Source organism: Etheostoma spectabile, unplaced genomic scaffold (assembly GCF_008692095.1).
Source record: "Etheostoma spectabile isolate EspeVRDwgs_2016 unplaced genomic scaffold, UIUC_Espe_1.0 scaffold172, whole genome shotgun sequence".
Classification (NCBI taxonomy): Eukaryota; Metazoa; Chordata; class Actinopteri; order Perciformes; family Percidae; genus Etheostoma; species Etheostoma spectabile.
This window is the reverse complement of record NW_022605573.1, coordinates 928024-933362: the sequence shown is the minus strand read 5'-3', so window position 1 is coordinate 933362 and position 5339 is coordinate 928024. Positions and strand designations below refer to the sequence as shown.

The following is a 5339-nucleotide window of genomic DNA, read 5'->3' as shown; positions in this document are numbered from 1 at the left end:
GATTGGCAGACAACCGCTCTAGCACACAGCCACAGCCGCCCCTGTTTCGTAGGTGGAAGTAGGCAGACAGGGTAATGTTATTGATATGAGGTTGAAAGGATAGTGTGCTGGCAAGGATGACACCCAGACTCAATTCAATTCAATTTTATTTATAGTATCAATTCATAACAAGAGTTATCTCGAGACACTTTACAGATAGAGTAGGTCTACAACACACTCCATAATTTACAAGGACCCAACTGTTCTAGTAGTTCCCTCCAGAGCAAGCAACAGTGCGACAGGGTGGGGGGAGGGGGAGATGGAGCAGTTGTCAATAGTGAGTGAAAAAGTGTCTGTTTTGGAAAGAGTGGATTTGGTGCCAATGAAAACCTTGGTTTTATTACTGTTTTATTACTGAGGAAGTTTTGGGTGAGCCAGGTTTTTGTTTCAGAGAAGTAATCTGTAAGGGAGATGGGTGGGAGAGTGGACGAGGGTTTGGTGGAGAGGTGGAGCTGGGTGTCATGTAACAGAATGTTAAATTTGCGGAATATATTGCCGAGGCAAAGCAGGTAAATGATGAATAGATGAAAAAGTAGGGGCCCCAGGACAGAACCCTGGGGCACACCTGAAGTGACGGAGGAGGGAATGGATTTACAAGACTTGAGTTGAATGAACTGGGTGCGGCCGGAGAGGTAAGATGTAAACCAGTCTAACGGAGTGTGGGGGATGCCGATGGAAGATAGCCTATTGAGGAGGGTGGTGTGACAGATGGTGTCAAAGGCTGCACTCAGGTCGATAAGGATGAGGATGGTGAGGAGTCCAGAATCAGCTGCCATGAGGAGGTCGTTGGTGATTTTGACGAGTCCTGTTTCAACGCTCCGGAGGGGGTGGAAATCGGACTGGAACTGTTCAAATAGGTTATAGTGGGATAGGTGAGAATGGAGTTGAGAGGCAAGAATTTTGGAGATGAAGGGTAGATTGGATATAGGATGGAAGTTGTTGAAGTTGCATGGGTCGGGACCAGGTGTTTTCAAACGCTACATTTTTCAACTTTCTGTTAAGATATGTACAATGTGTATATGTATAACAGAATGGGGGATTATGAAATTATACAAGCCCAAAATTATTTTGCGTGGAAATTGGCAATTTATGTGGTGAAAGTGCGGCGTATTTGAAAAGAATGCGGCCCCTGCATAAATATTCTGACTTTAGCTGATTATGCATTGAATTATGCAATCGCATAATCGCGCTATTCTGGAGGGACTGGATTGAACTGACGTGGAAACCCCACGCCCCTGGGCTTGCCACAATAGAGACAAAAACAAGAAAAGAGAAATAAATAAAATAAAGGCCCGGTTCTCCTGCTGTAGTTAATGTCACGCTGTCATGGCAACTAAATGAATCAATTTATTATCTGGTATTTGTTGTTTATGCTTTGACAATAAGTACTTTAGTGTTGATGAGCTAATAGAGTGCGGAAGACACAAACAGAGCTAGATTACGTGTGTGTGTGTGTGTGTGTGTGTGTGTGTGTGTGTGTGTGTGGCCTTCAGGACAGGCAGTCCTATTAGTGCTGATCCAGTGTCAGCCAGTGGGCCGTGCAGACTGTGATTATTCAGATGAGAGTGTGTGTTGAGGCAGCTCGCTGATCAGACGTGTCAGTTGCTGTGACTGCAACACTGATAATAGACTCTCTGTGTTGTTTGCCGTTTATTTGCTGTGGAAACCAAATCTGGCTAAAGCTAAAACTGCAGTGTTTGCAGTTGGTGTGATTGTTACATTTTGGCCTTACAGCTGCTTGTTTTTGCTATATATTATTCCATCAGTTTGATCTCACACGCGCACACACACAGACACACATAATGGCTGATTTGTTGTAACTTAACGAGGGTCACAATGGGACGCTGGAATATCATTTTCCCTATTTTAATGTGCAGCAGGTGGGCAGCAGATGATAATATCGCTGCTGTCAGTTCCACTCCCATCATCTACTGAGAACACACACAAAATCCAGTGATGCAAGTAACACTTTACACACAAGAATGTTCAGGCAAATGTCGAATTGTAAAAAAATAAAAATAAACCTGCATGGGGGGGGGGGCCCTCTGGCTCACTCAGTAAAAGCATTCACACCATGTAGGCTGAGCAGCGGCCCGGGTTCAAATCCGACCTGCGGCCCCTTGCTGCATGTCATCCCCCCATCTCGCTCCCCCTTTCCTGTTTATCCACTTTCACTACAATAAAGTAAAAGCCCCCCCCCCCCCCCCCAAAAAAAAAAAAACTGCACAGGCACGTATGACTAACGTATCATTTAATAAATCGGAAAGTACAGTGTTACAGCAGCAAAGTCAGTCACACAGCACGAAATATAAATGAAATCCTAGGATACAATATACAAGAAATAAGAATAAAATGCAAGAACATATATTATATATGGCTTAAATGTGCATAACCAATTTCTATGTTGCAGTTACAATGGATTTTAACAGCGACTCAAATCTGGTGCAAAACGTATTTTGCTCATGAGCAACATTTTTTAAAGGTGCCCTTTAAACCTACAAGCAGTCTGTATATAATTCTTTTAACTAGCAGTAGAAGTAAGAGAGCAAACACATGAATCACTCTGAACTAAGAAGACACCCGTTTCATTAAAATCTGTAGTCTACACACACATTTGTGTTAACTCACTCACACAAACAAACGTGATATAGGGCGACCAGAAATAGGAGCAGCATTTTCTGCTGCGTGTTGCGGCTCTTAGTAAATGAGGCATTGTGTGGAGGTGTCATATCTGGAGCAACACTCTGCGGAGTGTACGAGTGTGGCAGACAGATGCAGAGAGCTGCTCAGTCAGAACTTTGTTTTCTGTAACGCGAGCTTTCTTATTAAAGCTGTCATCCCCACACCTCCATGAGAGGAGCTGCATGTGATAAACTGCTGCGCGAACTGTCACTCCTCATCAGACAAACGGGAGTCTTTTACGTTTTGTGAATCTCAAGACGCTTGAAACCTGTTAAAATGTAGTTGTGTCATTTCATGTGAACATGATATGAACAATGAGACAACAAACACTGTACACAGTTCCCCAGCTGTGTTATATTTTGTGTGTATTGATTTTGGTTCTATTGCAGGGCAGCAGCTCGTTGCTGGTCACAGCAGGGCTCAGTGGATCTTAACAGTGTTTATTTAGGTAGACGTATAAAGAAAAAATCCTCACTGCTGTTTTAAAGATTGGGCTCGAAATCATGTTCGCTCTCCTTTTTAAATTGATGTCTAAAAATCGTGTTTCCTTAAAAATCCAATGTTGTAAAAAGCGAGATTTCCATGTCTTTTGAGATGATGAAGCAGGTGGGGGTGCGACATAAGGACTGTGTATAGTTCTTTGGCAAAACTATTTGATGTGATTCCTCTAGGTGACAAAGGTTTTCCCCTGACTGAGTACCTTATAACACTGCTTGCAAATTCCTAAACAAAGCAGGAACACACATGCACATGCACGTGAACCCTCCTGTTTTAGATTAGATTCAGCTTTATTGTCATTACACAGGTACAAGGCAACGAAATAGCAATCAAAAGCGACAAAAAACGTCAAAGTGTAGAAAAGAACAACAAAATGTTGAAATTTCGACAGGCGCTAAAACGGAGTGTTTCAACAGAGGGTTAATACAGATATTTTCTGACTCACAATATGAGAATGTGTTTTTTTTGTGTGTGTTTTTTTTTACATACAAGCATAAAAATGTTGGGTATTACCCCAAAATACAAGTATGGACCTGAAAACAACCATGGGAAGTAGAATACAGTGCAACAGAGAGACAAAGGGACTGGTAAGACCAACAGAGTCAGACTTGACAAACTATTTTTGCCTCCGTCTGCGATTATAAATTAGAAGCCCAGCAGACCAGAGCCTGTTACTTGATTAGTTCAGTGACAGCTCACTTACGCATGACGGGCACATGTATCTTATGTCATTCCTGCTCATTCAGAAAATAAATTAAGGCTCTAATAGGAAGAGGCGTTCCCTGACTTTACTTTGCGGGCTCATTTGTCTTTGACGGTGTCCTTCAGGAAAAGTTTCTCAATGTGATGTTCTTTGTGCTCCTACACTCTGCTTTTCTCTGTTCAACGGCACATTCTCTAGCATAGAACTGCAGAGAAAACGGGGTTAGCGTTGCATAACAAGGAGCATGGGACCGCTGTCCCGGATTCATTATTACGGGGATGTTTATTTGGTGGATTCAGCACCCAGGGTGGAGTTTATAAAGGGGAGCTGAGCTTTGCTGTTTCTAAATTGTCAACCCCAGTGGTTCCCAAAACACGGCTCTGTGGCTTGGGGATGCTCTGGGAGTTCCTGTAACAATAGATATCGTATCTTCAAACCGTTACATGTTCCATAAGTACAGGGAGGATCCCCCCTGAGGTTAGGTTAATTTAATATTTTAGACACATTACAAATGTAAATGTATGTACAATTGAAACAATTGTGGACCCAGGACTGAACCTTGTGGGACCCAACATGTAACCCTCAAAAAAATCCAACTTTCTGTTGTTGCATTGAACATATTGGTATCTATTTTCCAGCTAACTACTGAGCCATCAATCTGCTACTCCCCTAATCCCACATTTTCCCAATTTTGTTTATAATAGTTAATGGTCATTTGTATCAAAGGCTTTTTTTAGATCTATGAAAACGCCTACAGTGAATTCCTTATTATCCATAGCTTTAGGTATTTGTTCTCTAGCAGCACCCTTGATCCAGGCTATTTGCTGCAATGATTTGTGGGCCTTCCCCAGCCAGTGGCTGCATTATTTAACAAGTGGCATTTGGCATTCAGAATGACTGTAACATTGACAGAGAGCTCTTGTTTTGGGCTGAATAAATGGAAACGGAGTCTTGGAGGGAAACATTGATGTGTTATATCTGTTGCTCCGGTGACAATTGGAAACCAGCAACTACAGGAAAATTAATTTGCATCAGAGCAGCAACGGTGTAAACTAACTAAAGGAAGTGGGTTGGTTTATTGAAGTCTTTATAAAAAACGAACTTCCTGTACTGTACAGGTAGTTTGCTCTGCAGGGAGTACATGGCTCACTGTGAAACACTGAGCTAATCAAAGAAATGGTTAATCCAAATCCATCTGAAAGCAAAAATAAATCTAACTAATCTGAGTGGCCCCACCCGAAGCCGGCTTTATGTGGTAATATATGGCAAAGGTGGCCCTTAGGCCCATCAAGGCCTTGGTAATCAGTTTAAATGAGCTCTGCTGATGTGTGAACAGCTGACCATTTATGTGCCCTATGTACAGTGGCTTGCATAAGTTTACACACCCTTCTGAAGTTGATTTAAAAAGAGGAATAAA

The 5339-nt window shown here is 42.2% G+C and overlaps 1 long non-coding RNA gene across 1 annotated transcript in view; it reads right to left on the bottom strand.

The window, feature by feature from the left end:
* Positions 1 to 1079: 1079 nt before the first annotated feature.
* The window catches only part of LOC116685728 (uncharacterized), a 28891-nt gene continuing 24631 nt past the window's right edge, over positions 1080 to 5339 (bottom strand). The window contains exon 4 of the long non-coding RNA XR_004331034.1: positions 1080 to 1274. This is a non-coding gene — a long non-coding RNA (uncharacterized LOC116685728). The remainder of the gene's footprint in view (positions 1275 to 5339) is intronic.